Source organism: Trachemys scripta, chromosome 4, assembly GCF_013100865.1.
Source record: "Trachemys scripta elegans isolate TJP31775 chromosome 4, CAS_Tse_1.0, whole genome shotgun sequence".
In the NCBI taxonomy this organism is placed as follows: Eukaryota; Metazoa; Chordata; order Testudines; family Emydidae; genus Trachemys; species Trachemys scripta.
Window position 1 is genome coordinate 103,520,214 of NC_048301.1, and position 13,286 is coordinate 103,533,499.

The following is a 13,286-nucleotide window of genomic DNA, read 5'->3' on the forward strand; positions in this document are numbered from 1 at the left end:
TTTAATTTTAATTAAATTCACTTCTTTCAAGTCTAAGTAAACTCTGGATCCAGAGCAACCAGGCTAATTAGATTATGAACACTGTTTATTTCCTTAAAGGACAGTCAGCATTGTGCTATGAAGCGCCTGACACGTTCCTCCAAAGTAGTTCTGTTGCACTTTACACTCCGGGTTTAGCAAACATTCTAGCATTTAAAGGACGATATATCAATATTACAAGGGGATTTTCTAATTCAGAAATTGACAGCCATAGGGTAGTCCTGTAATTGTTTCCTACAAGACAGTTCAATTCCTTGCACTCCTGCTCCAAGTGGGAATGCCTTGTCTTTCATCTATCATCTGCTTCCCATGGAACTGAGATCATCTTTTATGTAGTATCCAATGCATATACTGATCCAAAGGGGCTACTATAACCCAGGACTGTGGCAGCCACAAAAACAGGACAAAATAGAGCCATTGGGCCACACTCTCCCAGATTGAAAGCCCACTGAAGTTAATGGCCATATGCCCAGGGATGAATTAGCCAAAAGAAAACAAGGAATCCCTCTTTACTCTGCCACCCAACTGCCCACAAGTGATCATACTGCAAAATTGTTTCCAGATCTAAAGTAGTCATCACACCATGACATCACCATTGTGTTGTAAAATGAAGAGCACCTGTGGAACACACTGATATTGACAGTCCTTGAATATACTTTTGCTAAAGTTTGCATTATATGAGACTACAATTTACACTTAAAAGGCCAAATTCTGTGCTGACTTATACACTGAATTCATTAGGGGATGTACATTAGCAGAACTTGACCCAAAACATGCACCCAAATCATGAAGAAAAACATAGTAAAAGTCATCATTCTAATCCCTTATCCTAGACTTTCATCTTTGGAAAACTACAGTACATTCAAATACCGGGCAGGTCACTAGTGCAGTGAATTATATAGGCTCTCCCTTGTCATCATTTGTCTACATCATAAAACCACTTCACCAACTTGCATAATACTTAGTCCTGCCATGAGTGTAGGGGACTGGACTAGATGATCTCTCGAGGTCCCTTCCAGTCCTATGATTCTATGTTTGTCAGTATGCTCAAGAGCTGATCAAGACTGGAATAGCAGGGGTGTTGCATGTCTGGGCTAAAATATGCTGGCTGAGCTGTGTGGAGAAGCTTGTCTGTCCAGACTGTACCCAGACTACTCCAGTTATTAGTCCCTCATCCTCATGACCAGGTGGCCTATAATATACATTAATCCTCTAAGTAATTGACTCATGCATCTTCAGTCTTCAGGTAGAGTGACTCGGTGCCAATATCTTCCAAGTCCGTCTCCGCCTTCCTTTCAAGGACTATCAAATCCTCTCTAACAAAAAAGGATAAATCTTCCCTTCATCCGTGTTTCAAACTGTCCCATGCAAACAACCTGAAGCACTCAATGTCCAAGGCATCACAGCTCCAGGCAAGCTTCAATTGGATCCACATTATTAATACCTTATATGCAATTTTGCCTCCATGTTTCCTATTTTTCCTTCCTAACGGTCTTTCAGTTGTATACTACACATATTACTGAGCTTACTTTTTTCTCTATATTAGAGCCCATAAACCCCAAACTGCCTGTTTTTCCTTAATGTATTTCCACTACAATCACATTTCATTTTTATCTTTCTCCCCATCCAGACCTTGTGTGTTTGTGTATACACACACACACACACAAACACACCCCTCATCTCCTCCTTCAGTCAGCTAATTTTAATGCCTGCTTCACAAACATTATCTAATCATTTGGCAGATTATCTTTTTTATATAGGATTGGTGTGTCCCAAAATAATGTATTGTGCTACTGTTTCCTTTCTACACCCTTAAGCCACAAAATCAGAATCCTCACAAATCAGGACAGATCTGCACAAGGCACAAGAGAGACTTTAGATATGGCCACTCCCAGGATTCTTGTCTCTAACCCTCCTTCCTCATCCTGTGCCCGTTCAAACAAGACTCTACTCCTTAGGAAACATGTAGGCAAGTGATTATTTATGAACAAATTCCACGATGTTAAATAAAGAAGAGTTTGTGCAACGCAGAAGCTTTTTAATCAATCACCTTTTATAATCGCAAAAGGTTTGACGTCACAGGTTATTTATGATCTTTAACACTAAAATATAACTTGTGGCTATATTGTAGAGCTGGATAAAAGTGTACGTACACTTCCCTGTGTATTTCAATATCCTCTATTGACAGAAGATAGGAGAACTGTGGTAGAACTGGAGACCAGGAAATGATTTTTGTGATTTCATTAGAGTAATTGACGAAAGCATTTCCTCTCTAAGGAGGGTTAACAGATGGTCCGTTAAGGTTACAACTTCTTCTTTAAATAGGCTGTCACAAAAATGCTCTGCGTGGCAACAAAAATAATATTGATACAAACTCAGTGTACAATTAAAAGATTGTCTACATAAACTAGAACGCAACATAAATCACTGCTATCATTGCAATACAGAAGAGTATGGAGATGCATTTGCTCTTTAGGGTTTCCTTTGAAATGGTTTTGAAGTGAAAAATGTTTAAATAGCTTGAAGGAACAAAACAAAGCATGGGACTGTCAACACCACTGTGGCTTATAGTTATTATGTACATGAGCCTGCTGGAAGTCATCAATAAAGCAGATTATTCTGCACCTGGAGCCTACTCCAAACTTCTTTGAAGTCAGGGGGAAAAATAACATTGACTCCAATAGTCTTTGAATCAAGGCCTTGGGTTTTGATCCTAACAGGAATTGAATGTGTTAGTTGACTGAGTTTCTAGATCTAGTTCAAAAGATTTTAGACAACAATTATTGAAATTATATCTTGGGTCACCTCAGTGAGTGATGTTGCAGCCTTAGAAATTATTTCCTTCACAAGAAAGAAAAATAGCACACATTCAAAATGATGTGATACCATTTAATTTGATGTTTGACTAGTTATAAAACTCCATAGCACATTGAAAGGTACTTTACTAATCCCAACGCACTGCAAAATAACAATCAGTATTAGCTCTATGAAACCCAGGTCTCTCACCTCAACCCTAGCATATGCTGAATGATAACATATGCTGCCCAAGCTTTTACACAAACTGAAATTGCATCACACCACCATCCCTAAACAACTCGATTGGCTTCCCATTCATTTTAGGAATCAGTTAAAAGCTCCACTTTTTGGCAAATGAAGACAGTGATGGATATCAGAAGCCCCATATCCCTGTTCATTCTGATCTGCAGCAATCTTTATTCCCACATTATCCAGCCTAGCCAAACTTCTTCACATCTTCTTAGAAGGTTGCAAAGTGCATTCACTTTTCAACATGTTAGACTGGCCTCATATTTCAGAGATATACAAATGCGGCATTTGGGGGGAAGTTAGTGGCCTAGATTTATTAACATCCCTTTTTTACTACTATTTAACCCTGTTTTTCTTCAATGTCAGGATTTTTAGAAATTTCTCTCTTCTGTTCTAGACTTCCATCCTTCTACTCCCAATTCTTTTCTTCTTTCTCCATTCCCTCTTCTCCTACCTCTCTCTTGTGTTGCTTCATCTCTCTCTTTGCTGTTTCTCCATCTCATCCTACTGCTGTCATCTCCTTGTGAATCCACTTCACATTGGCCAGTCTGTAAAATTAAGCCCTTGCACAGTGCACCTTTCTGTTCCCCTTGTTAAAGGCTTGATCCAGTTCTCATTGATGTCAATGGAAAACTCCCATTGACTTCAATGGACTTCAGATGGTGCAGTAATTTTCCATGCTTCCTTCACAGTAACTACTCTGCAAGAACACATTTGTTTCTTTAGTTTACCACTCTTAAATTTCTGCTTCTTCCGTTGTTTCTACTCATTATGTAGCATGGGAGGAAAAAAGTGATAAATCAGAAAATAAGTCTTACACTCAGAGAAGGAAGCAAAAGAAGGAATATTTTCTTATTGCAAAACCTACTCCTACAGCTGTGGACATGCTACCTGGTATGATTGATGTGCACAGCTGTAACTTGGGAGCCTAAGGCTGCTCTAGTACGGTTTGTGCTCTACTAAAGATTTAAGAAATTGCATAATAATATGGTGGAATAGTTATTACTTCAGGTATACTAGACCCCCAAAAGTCTCTCATCTGGTCCAACAGAGCAAATACGATTTTATCGTCATCGTCTAGAACAAAAACACAGCACAGAAGACAAAGGTTCAGACTCTTTGGGAAGGAAAAGGAGAGAGATCATTATTGATACCAAGACATTTTGCCCAAGATCTACAGTGAAATGTTTAAGTGAAAATATAGTAAAGATGTTGCTTTAATAACTCTAATTTGTTAATTGCAGAAATGTCAATGATATAGCCCACTGGTTTTCAATCTGTGGTCAGTGGACCCCTGGGGGCCCACAGATTATGTCTAAGATTTCCAAAGGGGTCTGCACCACCATTTGACATTTTGTAGGGGTCTGCAAATGAAAAAAGTTTGAAAACCACTGATATGGCTAAGTAGTAGGATTTTCAAAGTGCTCACTGTTGGCCTAACTCTGCTCCCATTGACATCAATGAGGGTTTGATTTCAACAGGAGCAGCGTTAGGCCAACATAAAGGTTGAGTCTAAGGGCACTGGCAGAGTTACAGCACCGGCAGGTACAGCGCCGCTCAGAGCGCGTTGAAGGGAAACCGCCGTTGTGTGTTCACACTGTCAGCTGCCTGCGCAATAGTGTGTTCACACTTGCGGTACTTGCAGTGGTATTCAGAGCAGTGCACTCTGGGCAGCTATCCCACAGAGCATCTCTTCCTCTTCTGCCACTAAGACTTGTGGGAAGGCGGAGGGGGTCACGGGGCATCCTGGGTCCTGTCCCATTGCCCCGTGATGCATTGCTTCGCATCGCAGCAATCCCTGTGCTTCTGTCTGCATTTGGCGCCATCTTTCACCAGTTTGTGTATTGCGTGCCCTGCCTCGTTGGGCTGCAGGAATGGATCCCAAACCGTTGACCAGTACAGGGCGTCAGGTTTGTAGAAATTTTGGTGGTGCCCAGAACACCCAGAGCCTACCCCCTCAAACTCTGCCCCCCCCCAACTCTGCCACCCGCACCTGTCTAAGGCTCTGGGAGGGAGTTTGGGTGGGGGGAGGAGGTCTGGGGTACACACCCTGTGCTGGCACAGGGGATTGGGTGCAGGAGGGGGGCAGGCTCTGGGAGGGAGTTTGGGTGGGAGGAGGAGGTCTGGGGTGCAGGCCGTGGGCTGGGGAAGGGGATTGGGGTGCAGGCTCTTGGAGGGAGTTTGGGTGCAGGCTCTGGAAGGGAGTTTGGGGATGGGAGGGGGTGCAAAGGGAGGGGGTGCAGGTTCTGGGAGGGAGTTGGGGTGGGAAGAGATGTGTGGAAAAGCGGTGGGGATGCAGGCTCTGGGAAGGGGTGGGGAGATGCGGCGCTTACCTGGGGCTCCTAGGCAGGGCGGGCCGGGGAGCCTCCATGTGCATCTACCCCCAGGCACTGCCCCTGCAGCTTCTTATTGTCCACAGGGGCGCTTGAGGCGGGAGCAGCACGCATGGACACAGACCCGACCCACCTCACCCAGAGGCTGCAGGGAGGGGCCAGCAGCCACCTGGAGCGAGCAAGCAGAAGCCGTTCAGCTCTGCTGCGCTGCTGGTGGTGAAGGGGGACGCCGGGGGTGGGCGGTGGGGAAGCACACAGGGGCGGCAGGCGGGGCCAAGGGAGAGACCCGGCCCCAAACACGGCTGGAGCCGTGCCCCAGGCCAGGAATATTCCTGGTGCCCAGGCACCAGGGGCCCATAGAACTCTCCGCCTATGGACCAGTATGCTGCTCGCTCTGACCAACACGTCACGAGTGGCAGTGGAGTTATTCCTTAAACTACAAAGGCAAGAGGAGTGTGACATTGATGTCGCCATGCATAGTAGCTACGACACAAGATTACTTGTGGCATTCACGGAGGTGCTGACCACAGTGGAATGCCGCTTTTGGGCTCAAGAAACAAGCACTGAGTGGTGGAATCACATCATGATGCATGTCTGGGATGATGAGCAGTGGCTGCAGAACTTTCAGATGAGGAAAGCCACATTCATGGGACTGTGTGATGAGCTCGCCTCAGCCCCGCGGCGCAAGGACACAAGAATGAGAGCTGCCCTGCCACTGGAGAAATGCGTGGTGACTGCACTGTGGAAGCTGGCTACTCTGGACTGCTACCAATCGGTCGCTAACCAGTTCGGAGGGGGAAAGTCGACCATTGGACTCGTGTTGCTGAAAGTCTGTGGGGCCATTAATCGCATCCTGCTCTGAAAGACCGTGACTGTGGGCAACATGCGTGACATTGTGGATGGCTTTGCACAAATGGGCTTCCCTAACTGTGGAGGGGTGATAGATGGCACCCACATTCCAATTCTGGCACCAGACCACCTAGCTACTGAGTACATTAATTGCAAGGGGTATTTCTCTATGGTTCTCCAGGCACTTGTCAATCACCGTGGGCGTTTCACAGACATTAATGCAGGCTGGTCCGGAAAGGTGCATGACGCACACATCTTTTGGAACACTGGCCTGTTCAGGAAGCTGCAAGCCGGGACTTTCTTCCTGGACCAGAAGATCACCATGGAAGCAGTTGAAATGCGCATTGTGATCCTGGGAGACCCCACCTATTCCTTAATGCTGTGGCTTATGAGGCCATACATGGGGCACCTTGACAGCAGCAAGGAGAGGTTCAACAACAGGCTGAGCAAATGCAGAATGACTGTTAAATGTGCTTTTGGCCATTTGAAAGCCCGCTGGCGCTGCCTCTGTAGAAAGCAGGACCTGGCCAATGACAATATTCCTATGCTTATAGCTGCGTGCTGTACCCTCCATAATATTTGTGAAGAGAAGGGTAAAAGCTTCACTCAGGGTTGGACCTCAGAAGCTCAGCATCTGAAGGCAGAGTTTGAACAGCCAGAGACCATGGCTATTAGAGGGGCGCAGCACGGGGCCATAAGGATCAGGGATGCCTTGAGCCAGCAAGTTGAAACTAAAAGCCACTAATATTTGTTGCTATGCTCGGGAGTGCAGTGCTTCTAATGCTAGGAGGTGATTAGTGCAGATGATGCAATATGTGGGTTTAACATAGTTGTATGTTCTTTGCAGGGCTCTTCTTGCTTTCAGTTAATAGAATAAAGATTGCTTTCAAATCAACACAATTCTTTTATTAAAAAACAACAACCAGAGGAGAGAGTCAAACCAAAAAAACCTATCAGCAGAGAGGGATGGAAGAAGGGAAGGTCCCAGGAGGAGGAGGGGTCCCGGGACAGCTGTGTATGTCCAGGGATCATATCCAACTTTCTCCTTTGGAGTACGATGCAGCAGGTACTGTACTTCAGCAGGGCCAAACTGCAGAGGGATGGGTGTTGAGTGCAGTGGAAGTCCACAGTGCTGGACTGTGACGGGGGAGGAGTGGAATGCCACAGATACAGACTGGAGCCAGGAGGTTGATAAGAGTGTATTGGCAGTGTCTGGGAGGCGCATGGGAAAAAGTTTTGTGACAGCGGCTGCAGGGAGGGTGGGCGCAGAGCTGCTCAGGTTTGAAGAGCTATTATTGCCTGGAGCATGTCTGCTTGGTACTCCATAACCTTTAAGAGCCACTCCATGGCTTCATTCTGGCATGCCGCGTTCTCCTTTCAGTCCCTCTTCTCACTCTCCTGCCACTCCTTCGATTCCTGTTTCTTGGTGGTGGAGTGCATCATAACATCATGCAGAAAGTCCTCCTTAGTTCTTCTTGGCCGCTTTCTAATTCTGCGCAGCCATTCAGCCGCCGATAATAAAGAGGGAGACTGGGCTCCCAAGGTCATCTCAGCCCGCCAATATTTTATAGAAGCAGTATTGTTTGCAACACAGAGAACACTGGTTTCAGAGTGATAGCCGAGTTAGTCTGTATCAGCAAAAAGAACAAGGAGTATTTGTGGCATCTTATAGACTAACAAATTTATTTGGGCATAAGCTTTCGTGGGCTAAAACCCACTTCATTGGATGCATGCAGCAGAAAATACAGTAGGAAGATATATATATATAGATATAGATATAGATAGATAGATAGAGAGAGAGAGAGAGAACATGAAAAAATACCAATACCAACTGAGACTAATCAATTAAGGTGGGCTATTATCAGCAGGAGAGAAAAAAAACTTTTGTAGTGATAATCAGGATGGCCCATTTCCAACAGTTGACAAGAAGGTGTGAGTAACAGCAGGGGGAAAATTAGCATGTGGAAACAGTTTTTACTTTGTGTAATGACCCATCCACTCCCAGTCTTTATTCAAGCATAATTTAATGGTGTCCAGTTTGCAAATTAATTCCAATTCTGCAGTTTTTCGTTGGAGTCTGTTTTTGAAGTGTTTTTGTTGGAGTATTGCGACTTTTAGGTCTGTAATTGAGTGATCAGGGAGGCTGAAGTGTTTTCCAACTGGTTTTTGAATGTTATAATTCTTGACATCTGATTTGTGTCCATTTATTCTTTTGCGTAGAGACTGTCCGGTTTGGCCAATGTACATGGCAGAAGGGCATTGCTGGCACATGATGGCGTATATCACATTGGTAGATATGCAGGTGAATGAGCCCCTGATGGTGTGGCTGATGTGATTAGGTCCTATGATGGTGTCCCTTGAATCGATATGTGGACAGAATTGGCAATGGGCTTTGTTGCAAGGATAGGTTCCTGGTTAGTGTTTTTGTTGTGCGGTTGCTGGTGAGTATTTGCTTCAGGTTGGGGGGCTGACTGTAAGTGAGGACTCCTGTCTCCCAAGACCTGTGAGAGTAAGGGATTGTCCTTCAGGATAGGTTGTAGATTCAGTGATTTAAAACACAACCAGTACTCACACACCTGTCACTAACTGGCTGATCCCAGGCAAGCAGACATGAGCCACAAGACCCACAAAATGGCGAGTAGCCGCAGAGGCATGGTAAATCACTCTTCCCGAACCCTGCTGTACACTGGGCATGTGACTCGTGGGGAGAGCCAGCACTGTAGGGGGAGCCTGCTAATCATTCCTGTCCTCACACTTTCCACAGGAGATGATCATTATGGAAGATCTCTCACTGCTGAAGGTCAGCAGGGAATCAAGGGAGGGTCTTCTCCAAGACTGCGGCTTCCGCCCTGGCCCCTATGTGGCTCGCCTGTGTGCAGCAATCGTCCCCACCCCCCGTGACCAGGGCCGTCCAGGGGGAGGGAGGGCAAGTGGGGCAATTTGCCTCGGGCCCAACAGGGGCCTCCACGAGAATATAGTATTCTATAGTATTGCAACTTTTTTTTATGGAAGGGGCCCCCCGAAATTGCTTTGCCCCAGGCCTCCTGAATCCTCTGGGCGGCCCTGTCCGTGACGGCACAGTGGCGCAGGAAATTTATCGTTAATGGGGCAAGAAACAAAGCAGCTCTGCCAAAAAACCTGCGGCAGTGGATTGCCCAGTATCTCCATGAGTTTTTCCTGGAGATCTCTGAGGGAGATTCCCGTGAAGTGAGGGAGTCAAGCAACAGCCTGTTCCACCACTCAGACTAGGCTTGTGGTGGGAGACAAGCCTGCTTTCTGCAACCCTCCTTTCCCCAACAACTCGCTTCAGCGATTCCCAAAATCAAATCCACTTACCAGAGACCTCCTCTCCTGTTTGCGCTTCGCCAACATCCGACAGTTGTGACTGGTTAGCCTCCTCCGGGGTCAAAAAGTGCTCCTGGTTGCATGAATCTCTGACATCCGAGTCATCCTCTGCCTCTGGGTCCCCCTCTGCCTCCACATCTCGTACAAGATTTTCTCCTCCTGGCTCAGTCCACTTTCAACTGGCATGAGAGCCACTTAAGTATCCTCAGTGGTCTTCGCAGTGGAAATGGGGTTGCTGCCAAGTATCATGTCCAGCTCTTTGTAGAACTGGCAGCTCGTGGACGCAGCACCGGAGCGGCGATTTGCCTCCTGCACCTTATGGTAGGCATTCTGCAGCTCCTTCACTTTGACCCTGCACTGCAGTGTGTCCAGGTAATGGCCCCTTTCTATCATGCATCATGAAATCTGCCCATAGGTATCATAACTCCTACGGCTGGAGCGCAGCTGGGATTGGACAGCCTTCGCTTCCCAAATGCTGGAGAGGTCCAGCAGCTCGGCATTGCTCAAAGTGGGGGATCGCCTGGTGCATGGAGTAAGCATGGCCACCTGGAAAGATGCACTGAGACCACTGCACGCGTCACCGAGCAAACAGGAAGGGAACTTTCAAAATTCCAAAGGAATTTACAGGGTGGGGATGACGGTTAGTCACCTGAGGGCAGGGCAGTAGAGTTCAAACTGATGACCAGAGAGGCAAGAAGAGGCATTATGGGACACTTCCCGGAGGCCAGTCGCAGCGCTGTAATTGATTAGGGTGTCTACACTGGCATGCAGCGCTGTAGCCCCAGTGCAGAAAGCTGTACGCCTCTCGTTGGGGGTGCGTTTTTTTAACAGCACTACAACTGCACAGTTTCTGCGCACTAAGTGGCTTGGCAGTGTGTACACCTCAGGAGTTACAGCGCAGAAAGCTGCTTTACTGCACAGAAACTTGCCAGTGTAGACAGGGCTTTACTTAGCTACAGAACCTTTTTCCATATAATAATGTTCTGTACACGTGTGTTATTTAAAAAAATCACTGATACAGTTCAACTGAAGAGATTTAACAAGAAAAATACAACATTGAAGAAACAGTATATTCATTCCAAAGGTATTTCCCTCTGTTTGACCAGATATATGAATGAAATATATGTGCTAACACTTTGGATCTTTGCACTTATCCCAACTCTTGTAGCCACTGCTCAGACAAAATTTTCATTGAAGTCAGTGGCATCAGTAAGGACTGAATAAGGACTTCAGGATTTAGCCAAACATTAACCCTCAATAAACACACTGCATAAAAATCTCTCTTTTATATCTGTGTATATGGCACGAGTGTGCGTGTGATTGTCAAGGCTGCTTCCCCACTCTGAACTTTAGGGTACAATTGTAGGGGCCTGCATGAAACTTCTAAGCTTAACTACCAGCTTAGATTTGGTTCGCTGCCACCACTCCCAAAATGCTAATTCCCTTCCCTGGGTAGCCTTGAGAGACTCTTCACCAATTCCCTGGTGGATCAAAATCCAACCCCCTTGGATCTAAAAACAAGGAAAAAATCAATCAGGTTCTTAAAAAGAAGGCTTTTAATTAAAGAAAAAGGTAAAAATCATTTCTGTAAAATCAGGAGGGAAAATAACTTTACAGGGTAATTAAACTTAAAGAGCCCAGAGGAATCCCCTCTAGCCTTAGGTTTAAAGTTACAGCAAACAGAGATAAACACTCTAGTAAAAAGGTACATTTACAAGTTGAGAAAACAAAGATAAACTAACACGCCTTGCCTGGCTGTTTACTTACAAGTTTGAAATATGAGAGATTTGTTCAGAAAGATTTGGAGAGCCTGGATTGATGTCTGGTCCCTCTCAGTCCCAAGAGCGAACAACCCCCAAAACAAAGAGCACAAACAAAAGTCTTCCCCCCACCAAGATTTGAAAGTATCTTGTCCCCTTATTGGTCCTTTGGGTCAGGTGTCAGCCAGGTTACCTGAGCTTCTTAACCCTATACAGGTAAAAGGATTTTGGAGTCTCTGGCCGGGAGGGATTTTATAGTACTGTACACAGGAGGGATGTTACCCTCCCCTTTATAGTTATGACAGTGATCAACAAAAAATTTTAGAAGAAAAAGTGATTATTTTAGTTTCTTCCAGACAAGAAAAATATCCAAGAGGGCAAAAGAAAATACGAAACAAAAACTAAAAAAGATACAATAGCAGTGCTCTTCTGATCACTAAACCAACCATTCATACAGAATGTTAATGGATGTTAAGGTATCCTGTATCAGACATCTTTCACACCACTGTCACAAATGACGCAGACAGCTTGCCTTACAAACAACGATTAAAGGTAGATAAAACAGGTATACAAATATGAGAACTATATAATCACAAAAGAGGGGAAAAAATACAGGAAGTGAGAGAGTATAAACTAAAAATAGTAATGGGATAAAACTGAAAGCAGAAATTCAGCCTGAAAGTAGAGAAAAAAATCTCCCAACATTAAGCTCTGTGGTTTAGTCTCCCCATAAGGTAATGGTAAAAATCCCACCAGTTGGGACATATAAATTTATACTGGCAACACACTACAAAAATTGGAATGTAGAGCACAAACATGCATTGACAGGGGGATAGATTAAATGTTCTAACAGTCCTATTCCAGTTCTAGTTTCTATGGTTTTATGAGACCGTGCTCCACCAGGAGGAAGCTATCCAGAGGAGGCATATAAATTGCAATTTTACATAAAAACATGGGCCAAATTAATCTGTTGTAACTCCCTTGAAGTCAACAGAATTACAACATAGATTAATCTAATTTAGTGTTTTCAAATACAATTCCTAGTTTGTTCATAGAACCAACTAAGCTTTTTCTCTTGATTTCTACATTTCCCATCCCGGTAATATTCTGGTGCTGTCCCATATCGCTAAAGATTCATGCCAAGTTCAATTCCATTGGGACCAAAATCCTCTGTCTTCTTGGTTCAGCACTTTGATATGTTTCTCTTTTAGAACTCTGCACTAGTCAAAGAGATGTAGCTTTCTTTTCACGAAAGAAAGAAAGAAAGATAAGAGGTCACTGAAGGGGAACCATTCTGTTTGGGAGTAAGCTACCTGCCTGCACGAACAGGTATACACATTCAAAATCACAATGATGTAGATAGCTCTGGTTTGGCAATGAGCATGATAACAAGGCTGGAAACGGGAGCCAAAACTAAGAATAAAGATTATAATCTGAACAGGAGCATGATATAAAGCCCAGGCTGAGAGAGATCCCTTGTGGTAATTGTGGATACTGCACTTGCTTAACATCCACAAACATAAACCACCAACTAATGTAGGAACGTAACTTGCACCATTTCTGAATGCTAAAAATATTACATATATTTCCCTAGTGTGCAGGGGAAATGCACACTTGCTGCCAGACTTTTGTTCAGCAAGTTTCCTATCACAGTGCTGCAGAGCTGGGATTCTACTGTATTTACCCACTATACCAGGAATTTTTTTAAACACACACTTAGTCCTCCACAGGCTCAGTAAACATTATCTCTGCTCTAAATGATATTAGCATGAAAGGGATTATCACCAAGAAATATGTCACAACTGAAAATATTTTAAAATCTCAATTTTTGCCTTTCAAACTTTTCATGAGAATGTAGTACCAGCAAAAGGTGCAAATCAGCAGCCTGCAGCCCGATACCCTTTATACATAGACT